The sequence below is a fragment of the Leucopleurus acutus genome (genome assembly GCF_964270905.1).
Source record: "Leucopleurus acutus genome assembly, chromosome: 7".
Lineage (NCBI taxonomy): Eukaryota > Metazoa > Chordata > Mammalia > Artiodactyla > Delphinidae > Leucopleurus > Leucopleurus acutus.
The window spans coordinates 21,987,407-21,999,025 of record NC_139150.1 but is presented as its reverse complement, the minus strand read 5'-3'; positions in this window follow the sequence as shown (position 1 = coordinate 21,999,025).

Genomic DNA, 11,619 nt, shown 5'->3' with positions numbered 1-11,619 from the left:
ATCTCCAAGGCAAGGAACAATGTTAACCCACACAAATTCTTCCTAGCCACGGCTAAGGTTTCGCTAGGGCACTGAACAACTACCTGGAGTGCAAATACTCCATTTCTCTCCTCATATGAAGCGAATTCTAAGAAAAAGCATCAAACACAAAGAACCGACGTCCATGCACATCTTTTCCAAGGGCCAGAGCGCTGCGTTCTAAGGCAAGCAGTCTCAGGAACACCTGACAACCGCCGGGTGGCGCTGCGCTCAGCCCCATTTTCAGGCGCGAGTTTTCTTTGGCACCAACGGGGAAATCAATTGGGGTCTGTTTGGGTTTAAACTTGCCTGCAGACAAAGCCAAGAGAAGATGATTCAGGCGGCCCTGAGCTCTCAGGGCATTTTGCTTGGAGCGATCGAGGTAGTTCGACCCGAAACCTTCCTGTTCCTACTTGTCTTTTTTTCCCAAAAAAGGCAGCCGCTGAGAATTCTGGACTCGCCATAAGTCCAGAAGTACCCGTGGAAAGGGCGCGACTGCAGAGGCAGGCGAGGATCAGGACGAGCCCCCCCCCCCCCGCTAGAGGAAGGGGACAAGGTGGGATGCCCGGCCCAGGCGCACTCGCCCCCGGATCCCACCTCCTCGCCGCGCCCATACCCGTCCGTTAAATGAATTCCGACCCCTGCCTTTCTTCTCCTTCCACACTTGTCCCACTTTTGTAGTCCCGCACGTTCCTTCGTCAGCCCCCTCCCAGGTGCAGGCAGCTATGCCAGGCACCCAAAATACTGCCAGGCCACGCCCTTCCCTCCGGCAGCCGTCTCCGATCTCTCCAAGAACCTGCACGGGCCAGGAAACATCGGCCCGGGCGTCGTGCTTCCAAGTTTCTTCCGAGGGCAAGACGCAGAGGTTACTCAGCACTAGGAGAGGGCGAGCAGCACGCAAACGCTCCGCCACAGGGGAGTCTAGATTCTAAAACTGTGGGGTGGGGATATTTACTTACCAACGTCCGCAGGCTCCATTACCTAAAGGGAGCAGGGGGACGAAGGCGGGTTCCCCCAGCGGCCGCGGCCGGGGGGCTCCTCCTCAGTCCCGCAGCTTGCCCGGCGTCCACGCCCCGACCCTGGCACTCGGGTGCTGGCCCCGTGCCCGCCTGCCCCCAGTCTCCCTGATGAACACCTCTTTACCCTGCAAGAGCCAATTCAAGGCTCACCTACTCAGTGAGTCTCAGACTCTCTCGGGCAGGAGTTAGCGCCCCTGCAGCTAGGGCGCCCCACCCCGCCGCAGCCCTGCAACACCCAGCCCTTGGTAGGGCCTTTCCCCGCCGACTCCTGGAGGAAAGGTGGATCCAGGGAGGCGGTGTGCGCAAGGCAAAGGTGCCCGGGCTCGGTTCCAAGCCTGCGCCCACCACTTCCTAACGGTGCAGCTCTGAATGAGCTACTTAACCCCTTCCTGCCTAATTGACCCATCTGCAAGATCGGGATAAGAGTAGTGCTTTATGAAAATTAAGTCTTTTTAAAGAATAAAATGAGTTAACACCAAGTGCTTAGACTAGTACTGGCGCGTGGTAAGCTCAATAAACACTAGATCCTGGTAACAATCTTTTGACTTCCCCACTGGCCCTGAGTCAGTCCCAGGCACCCCACACTGCGTCATTCAGTTGTATACCCCCAACTCCGAGCCCAGTCCTGGTCGGTCATATAAACAGTGAAATAATGCAAAGATGTTTAAAGAACACTGCCCCTTCTCCTGCATTACCCTCTCCAAAAGGTAACAGATGTTACCAGTCCAGTGTTGACCCTTTCCCTCTCTTCTCCACAGTCGTTCAGACGTATTCACTTAGAAGGTTCCCCGCCCCCCGCCCCGTTTTCACAAACACGTGATCATTCTAAAGCTGGTACTCTGCATCTTATTTTTTTATTTTCCCAGACTGAAAATCTTAGGCCTGGGTTATCTAAATCAGGGATAGGATTCTTTTTCACAAGGCACTGAGTGAAAGATTCAGAACTCCAAGAGGATAGCGTTAAGTAATATCAGATGTTAGCTATACAGTATTGCCAGATTCGCAGGAAAGATTGTTTGCTGCCTTCAAAAACTTTCCACAAAGGAGGTGAAAGAAATCTGGATGTCTCTGAAAGAGTATATTGGGTTGCTAGGGCTGCCGTAACAAATACCATAGACCCGGGGGCTTAAGCGACAGACGTTTACTTCCTCATGGCTATGGAGGCTGGGGCCCAAGTTCAAAGTGTTGGCAGGTTTGGTTTTGCCTGAGCCCTTGCTCCTTGGCTTGCAGATGGCGGCCTCCTTTCTGTCTTCACATGGCCTTTCCTCAGCGCACATACATCCCAGGTGTCTCTCTCTCTTCTTTAAGGACACCAGTCACATTGGATTATAACCTTACCTAACAGTCTCAGTTGGATTTAATCATCTCTTTGAAAGCCCTGTCTCCAGGGACTTCCCTGGTGGCGCAGTGGTTAAGAATCCGCCTGCCAATGCAGGGGACGTGGGTTCGAGCCCTGGTCCAGGAAGATCCCACATGCTGCAGAGCTACTAAGCCCGTGTGCCACAACTACTGAGCGTGTGCTCTAGGGCCCGCGAGCCACAACTACTGAAGCCCGCGTGCCTAGAGCCCGTGCTCTGCCACAAACAGAAGCCACTGCAATGAGAAGCCCGCGCACCGCAACGAAGAGTAGCCCCCGCTCGCCTTCCTGTAGCAATGAAGACCCAAAGCAGCCAAAAATAAATAAATTAAAAAAAAAGCCCTGTCTCCAGATACATGGATTAGAGCCCACTCATATGATCTCGCTTAAACTTAATTACCTCATCAAATTCCTATCTCCAAAAATGATTATATTCTGAGGTTCTAGGTTTGGGGTTTCAACACATGAATTTTGGGAGAACATAATTCAGCTCATAACAGAGTGTATGGGTAAAGTGTGGTGGATGTACACTGGGAGGCATTACGCAGCTATCAGAAACACTGGGTTAGATGGACATAAAGCAACCTGGATGGATCGTAAAAACACAATGCTGCATGAGGAACAGAAAGAAGTGTGTGACCCGATATCACTTCTATAAACTAAAAGTATGAGCCCTCAGTGCACATTATGCAAGAACATTTACAAAAAATACAAACTACATATTAAATACATCACAATAGTTGCCTGTGGTATCAGGAGGAGAAGAGTAGGGAATGGGGATTGCCTTTTAAAGGCACATAAATTAATGAGAGACAGAGGGAGAGAGAGAATTTGGCAGACCAGTGGTGATAATACACTGTAAACTCTGATGAGTACGAAGAACTCAACCCTCTGGCCCTCAGTCCAAAATGAAATACGCAGTGAGGAAATCAAGACACCCCTCCCCCATCTTCTTAGCAGAGGGTAGAGAGAGGTTTTGCTACAGTCCAGTGCCATGGACACAAGACAACCTGCTTCCCTCTTTTTATCTGAGACATTGGCCCAAGTGGTGACATCCAGTTGCAACATATGCTTTCCCATTTGGGGCTCAGAAAATGTATGGTTTCCTCTATTCTCTAACAGAAATATTGCAAAGTAACCAATGTAATAAGTATGTACACTTAATGGCAGAGAGCCAGATATAAAGACTTTGAAAAAGATTTCACGCCTGGTATATCCAGTGGCAGACCACGTTGGTTGCCTGTCCAATATCCAATATCCTCTTTGTCCTTCCTACATACATACCCCAATTTTGTTTAGGGTAGCTGTGTACCCAGTTAAAGAACTCTGCTTCCAGGCTCCTTTGTAGCTGGGATTTTGTCATAGTTCTGGTCAATGAGACAAGCAGAAATCTAATGGGTAGGGCTTTTAGGAAACTTATTGTTTCCCAATTAAAATAAAAAGGGAGAAACTCAATAGACATGCATCTTTTGTCCTTTGCCTTTCTTCCTGCCTGAAATGTGGAGATGCTGCCCTGTGGTGCAACAAACATTTTGTGACCGTGGAGCCACTAACGACAGGTGGCAGTAGAGAAAGGGAAAAGATGTCTGGTTTCCTAAGTAGTTGCATGAGCCCTGGACTTCCTTCTTTCGACTCCTTGTTACATGAAAACAAAGTGCTTTTTAAGCCACTGTAGTTTAGGTTTCTGGAACCACTGAATCCAGCCCTGACCCCCTGCAAATGGAGCAGGTAAGCCTGTGCCTCCCTGGTTCCCTGGTGAGAACTGATGAAGTCCATCCTTCTTCCAGATGAAGACAGGAATATCATGGCAATTGGTCAAGAAGTCCCCTCTGCCTGTGAGGTGTGTTTCCAAAGCTTACCTGGCGTATGTGGCATATGTGGAGTGGGGAAACATCTGTCATGTCCACTACACTATTAAACAGGATTGTTGTAAAGATTGTGTGACATGGGACATAAAGGACTGGCAAGTAGCAAGCCCCCTAAACATCTTCCTTCCTCTCTTCTCTATCATGACTTTTTAAAAATTAAATATTTAAAAATATTGAGCTGTGAACAAAGCATGTTTCAGGTATATCAGAGAATCAGAGATGAGAAAGACACTCTTTGTTATTGGACACTGGAAGTGTTAACAAAATCACTGGTGTGAAAAGTCTTTGGAAACCAATAAGAATTATAGCAATAAAGTGCCTGGAATAAAGTATCCCTCAAACATTTACTCACTTTTTTTTTTTTTTTTTAAAAAAACATTTACTCACTTGATTTCAAATAGAAGGTATGGATAAGATTTGGCCACACCAGGTCAAACAGGATCCCAGTCATTGTGACTCTGTCAGGCTTAATCACTGAAATTTGCCAAGTCATGGTGATTAAGCTAAGTCATGGTTGTTAAGTCATCACAGACAGAATTAGAATGTGGGGAAAAGGTCAAGGGAGAGCATTTTCCCTTACTTTGCTCTGAGACAAAACGGAATTCAGTTCCGTCCTCCAGCCTTAGGGTTCAGAGAGCTCTGATCTAGCTAGCTGAGGGAACAATTCACTGTTAAATACAATCACAGAAGTAATAAGAGAATGCATCTTGTCAAATAATTCAGACACTACAGATGCATACAGTGTAAGAAGCAAAAGTCCTTGTTCTCTGGGGAGGATTCCTTCTGACGTTTTTCTATGGCAACGCACTTTCAGAATAGACACCCATCTCCTCTTCCTTCTCTACAACTTCCATTGCATTGGCCTGGTAAGATAATGCTTGGGAAACAATTATAAAACTGGGTAGTAATATTATTCTCATGATTGAAAGAGCCCCTTAATACATGGAAGACACTGCATTTCAGGAGAGGATGATTATGCCTCTTCCCACAGTACTAGGAGATACATTGGTGCAGCACCAACTGTGAGCCTTATCCTAGAGAAGAGCTTGGTACCTAGCATTTCTTGTCCTTATAACACTTCAGGGAAGCACTTGTTCTTATTATCTTCCTCAGAGCCTAAGGAAACTAAAGTTCTAAGAAGTAAAATAACTTAGACACAATCACATTGCTAGTCAGTCGCAGGGTTGAGATTTGAATCTGAGTTAACAAGCTCCAAAGCCCCATACTTTTCACTGTTGTTTCACTTTCCAATACGGGCAAGACGGATTCCTCTAATAGGTAAGAGCAAATTTAGGAAAGGTCATACTTATGGGATATCTGTAAACTATGATTAGTAATGTTATTTTATTCTTTTTCCTTTTTAAAATATTTATTTATTTTGGCTGTGCCAGCTCTTAGTTGCAGCACGTGGGATCTTTTAGTTGCAGCATGTGGACTTCTCGGTTGTGGCATGCAGACTTCTTAGTTGCTGCATGCAAACTCTTAGCTGCGGCAGCCATGTGGGATCAGTTCCCTGACCCGGGTTCAAACCTGGGGCCCCTGCATTGGGAGAGCAGAGTCTTACTCACTGGACCACCAGGGAAGTCCCAATAATGTTATTTTATTTATTTTTTATTTTTTTTTTATTTTTTGTGGTATGTGGGCCTCTCACTGCTGTGGCCTCTCCCGCTGCAGAGCACAGGCTCCGGACGCACAGGCTCAGCGGCCATGGCTCACGGGTCCAGCTGCCCCGCGGCATGTGGGATCTTCCCGGACCGGGGCACGAACCTGCGTCCCCTGCATCGGCAGGCGGACTCTCAACCACTGCGCCACCAGGGAAGCCCAATAATGTTATTTGAGACGTGCAAATATGTTACCAAACTCAGGTTCGGCTGCTTGCTGCTCAAAAGCCAATACTCAAGAGGCAACTGTTGGTAGAAAGGAAAGTTGCTTTAATCAGAAAACTGGGCAATCTGGGGAGAAGGTGGGCTCAACTCTGAAGACTCTGCTTGGCCATGAAAGTGTCTAAAGGGAAAAAGGGAAGTAATCTCAGTCACTGAGATAGGGGATCAGACTCATAGCCATCTCCCACTGCATGCAGGCTTGTTGCCTCCTCGTGATCTTTCTTTTTATGCTATCTTGTTCACAGAGTTTGTTTGTGAGATTACTGAAGGTGAAGCTGGGGAAGAGAGCTGGTCATCTGTTAATTACTTATTATTCACTTCTACTTCTTTGATCTATAGAAAGAACTATGGAAAGAAAGTTTGGCAAGGTATAATGTTATTAAAACATTTGAAAGGTGTGCTTGGGCTGGAGATGAGTAGAGCATGGGGTGACTGGTTAAAGGTTAGCTACAATATAGTTTTGCTAAAGAGACAAGACAAAAGGGGCCTCCTGCAGGGAGCTCTTTCCTGCCAAAAGCTGCTTACAAATCCCCACTTGTCAGAACATGATTCCATTTCTACGGGATTATGGGCAAAGGTCCGTCTTCTGTAACTTCTTCATGCTGACATACAGCACTGTATTCTTACAGTGGAAAATGTTGACATGGGTCTGTAGCATCCCTTTGCTGAAAATTTTAGTTGCCCGCTTACATATATGGGCAGAACAAGCTACAATTACTTTGATGCCCACAAAGCTATAGATTATTATGAGCAGTAGTGTTAATTCCATTCTCTTGAGGCCAGTTCTTGGAACTGTGCTAGCCATACATTCAGTACTGCTCAAGATGGAGCAGCGTATGTCATGGCTGCAGTCTGGTCATCGTGCAGTTAGCTTTTCCCCTCCGGTGGCAGTTATAGTATCTGTAAAATGACTCCGGAATGTGCATCAGACACTGAAGAATTCTGTGATTCTATTGTCCTCATCATTAACTGTTTGAGCCTGCTCATTTAGGACTCAGGGAGGCCTGGTAGATTTCAGCTTTTCTACAAACAAGAGGCAGGGGACATGGAGGGGCCTTTGTACTTGGGAGGGTCCCTGCAGGGTTCTGCTCGCTTCCAAAGACACTGAACATCTTGGAATGTCACTCTCTCATCCTGGCTTTCCCTCTTAGTCCCTCTGCCATCCTCCTATCCACTTGGCTAAGGTCTGATGCAATTCTATGGCAGTCTTCTTTCTGCCTCATGATGGCAGGTGCTGGGACTGGGGCAGAGAAAATAAAAGATGAACCTGAAACATCATTTTGTACAAGTAAGAAAGTATGTAAAATACGATGGGGACACAAAAGGATAGGGGTCATGTCAAAAGGACATAGAAACCCTCTTAAAGGAGCTGCAGTAGGCCAAATCTAAGACAAGTTGAACATCAAAACAAATTCAAAGAATGGCTAAACAACAGGGTCCTACTGTACAGCACAGGGAACTATAGTCAATATCCTGTGATAAACCATAATGGAAAAGAACATTCAAAAAGAATGTATGTGTATAACTGAGTCACTTTGCTGTACAGCTGAGGTTGGCACAACTTTGTAAATCAACTATATGTTAATTAAAAAAATAAATAAAATAAAAAACCCCACAGACGTTATTATAGGCAAAAAAAGTATATCCTCCCCCCCAAATTTAAAATTAGCACCCATATGATTAACAATAACAATTATATGTTAATGTAATTAACATATTTTATCACCCATAAAATAAGTTACCATGAGTTCATAAATGTAGAGATAAGGAAAAGATCTTCCTTACAATAGAATACCAACTAATAAATGTGGGTGGAAAGATGGAATTAGAATGTCACCATTTTGCAACCACTGTATTAATAATTGATTCAGGCAAAAATCATGGAAGCTAGATAAGCAAGTGAAAGTTTGAGGAGGAATAGAATAAGTCTAAAAGTATCTCTTCACAAGTTATTTATTAAGGGGGAAAAGGTCACTTTACAGTAGAATAACAGGACAGATAACGGTTCAAAGTCAACATCAGTGTTGAGGCAAACGGACATTATCTGTGCTTTCTGTTGTGTGTCGAGCACACAACATCATTTCTGTGGTATCCTGATAGAAATGCATAACATGGATTTCATTATGAGGAAATATCAGACCAACTCCAATTGTAGGACCTTCTATAAAATAACTAGCTGGTAATCTTCAAAAGTGTCCAGGTTGAAGTCAAGGGAAAACTGAGGAATTGATTTTCTAGATTATAGGAGACTAAAGAGACATGACAATTAAATGCAGTGCAGGAAACTGGATTGGGCTGGGGGCAAAAGGATAGCTATAAAGAGCATGATTGAAACAACTGTGAAATTTGAATATGCCCTACAGATTAGATCAAGAGTTGGCAAAGTACATATGGCCCTCTGGTCAAATCCAGCCTACTGTTTTTGCTTTTTTGGCTGCACTGTGAAGCATGCAGGATCTTAGTTCCCTGACCAGGGATTGAACCCGTGCCCCCTGCAGTGGAAGTGGGGAGTCTTAACAACTGGACCACCAGGGAAGTCCCCCAGCCTACTATTTTTGTATGGTTTGCAAGCTAAGAATGTTTTTTACATTTTAAAAATTTGCTGTGAAAAATGTAACAAAATTTACTATTCTAACCATTTTTAAGTGTATAGTTCACATTATTGTGTAACAGATCTCTAGGACTTTTTCATCTTGGAAAACTGAAACTCTGTACCCACTGAACAACTCCCCATTCCCCTCTCCCCCACCCCCAAACCTTGGCATCCACAATTCTATTGTCTATTTCTATGAGTTTGACTGCTTGAGATGGCTTATACAAGTGACATCATACAGTATTTGTCTTTTTGTGACTAGCTTACTTCACTTAAGAGTAATGTTCTCAAGGTTTATCCATGTTGTAGTATGTATGTAACAGGATTTCTTTTTTTAAGGTTGAATAATATTTCATTGTATGTATTTAACACTTTTTTTTTTAGTTTGTATATTACTTTTTTTTTTAGTTTTAAAAAATTTTATATTGGAGTATAGTTGATTTACAATGTTGTGTTAGTTTCAGGTGTACAGCAAAGTGATTCAGTTATACATATATATATATATTTTTTTTCCCATATAGGTTATTACAGAGTATTGAGTAGATTTCCTTGTGCCATAGAGTAGGTCCTTGCTGATTATTTTATATATAGTAGTGTGCATATGTTAATCCCAACCTCCTAATTTATCCCTCCTCCCACCGCACCATTCCCCTTTGGTAACCATAAGTTTGTCTTCTAAGTCTGTGAGTCTGTTTCTGTTTTGTAAATAAGTTCACTTGTATCATTTTTTTTAGATTCCACATGTAAGTGATATCATATATTTGTCTTTTTCTGTCTGACTTCACTTAGTATGATAATCTCTAGGTCCATCCATGCTGCTGCAAATGGCATTATTTCATTCTTTTTTATGGCTGAGTAATATTCTATTGTATATATGTACCACATCTTCTTTATCCATTCATCTGTCAATGGACCTTTAGGTTGCTTCCATGTCTTGGCTATTGTAAATAGTGGTGCAATGAACACTGGGGTGCATGAATCTTTTCAAATTATTGTGTTCTCTGGATATATGCCCAGAAGTGGGACTACTGGATCATATGGTAGCTCTATTTTTAGTTTTTTAAGGAACCTCCATACTGTTCTCCATAGTGGCTGCACCAATTTACATTCCTACCAGCAGTGTAGGAGGGTTCCTTTAAGGCAGTTTTAACCGCCAAGGATTAGAACACTCCCCAAAAGAAAACACAGACAAATGGATAAAGAGATTCAAGAGGGAAGTGTGAGAGAAACAGGACAACAGCAAACCTGTTTCAAATTTTCCTTCAAATAACTAGAAAATACAGATTACAGACTTACTATTATATAGATTACTACAGATCACCTTTCAGTAGGACCCTTTGATGTATGCACCTGAAACACAGGAAAACTTATTTCCCAGAGTAGATATAAGGAAGGAAGGAAGGAAGGAAGGGAGAAGGGAGGTAGAGAGGGATGGAAGGAAGGAGGGATGGAAGAAAGGAGTCAAAAAGAGGAAGGAAAAAAGAAAAGAAATTCCCCCAAATTTTGGAAGGCAAGGAGGCAGGATTCAGATACATTTCAAATCTGCCCTAGCTTCTCATTATCATAGAATAAAATCTGTCCCAAAGCTTTTTAAATCTGTTTAAACCAAAAGAACTTTGGGTGAAGGCAAATTATTTTTAGAATGCTCTTGTTATTCAGGTTGAAGTTACTAATGATACAGAACTCATAAATTATACAGTAACAATTTGTTTTCTTATTATAACATTAAAAATAACATAAACCAGTGCAGTATTTTTGTGCATTTGCTGAATGAAAGAAAGATAATTTAAATTGGGAGCCTCCATGCAGTTCTAGTCAAGTTCGAGCAGAAACTCTCTGTATCAGTCTCTGACATCGCAATTTTGTAGGAAAGAAATTCATTTAGGGAATCAATCAGGAATTCATTCGTTATTGTTTGGTTAATATTAACTAAAGATTTTTTTAAAAATCACCCTTTTTTAAAAATCATCATTTGCTTATTTTAAGTGGTGAGTATATGGAAACAATGTTTACTTTTCTTATTGAAGACTGTGCAGAGAGACCCACAGGTATTTGTCTCTGGGTGGGAAGAGCAGAAGATCTGGATCTGAAGGCTGGCCTGGCCTCTTACCTGCTTTGTACCTTTGGGTAAGTCACATCTCTTCTCAGGATCATACATACATATTCATGTCCCTGACAGAGTTGTGACACAAGGTACATGGAAACAATCTCCAACTTCAAAGGACTGTATAAATAATTGTTTATAATTATTAATATAGGGACCAAAGTGCTTTGTGATAGGAATAAGCATTCAAAAACACCCACTTTTGGGACTTCCCTGGTGGCGCAATGGTTAAGAATCTGTCTGCCAATGCAGGGGACATGGGTTCGAGCCCTGGTCTGAGAAGATCCCACATGCCGTGGAGCAACTAAGTCCGTGCGCCACAACCCTGAGCCTGCACTCTAGAGCCCGTGAGCCACAACTACTGAGCCTACGTGCCACAACTACTGAAGCCTGTGTGCCTAGAGCCCGTGCTTCGCAACAAGAGAAGCCACGGCAATGAGAAGCCACGGCAATGAGAAGCCCGCACACCACAATGAAGAGTAGCCCCCGCTCGCCGCAACTAGAGAAAGCCCGCGTGCAGCAATGAAGACCCAACACAGCCAAAAATAAATAAATACATTTATTAAAAAAAAAAGACAACAAAAAACACCCACTTTCAAGGAGAGGCAGGGAGCTGACCCTATTTGGATTTTCTCCATTTGCCCTCCAGATCCACTCTCCACCCTGCTTATCACAAATCCAGCCCCCTTCCCTAAGCTTCTGCTTGGTTTGGGCCGGTCTGGTGTTGATTCTCCCTATAGGTTACTTCGGACTGGCTGTGTCCTTCGAACAAAAGCC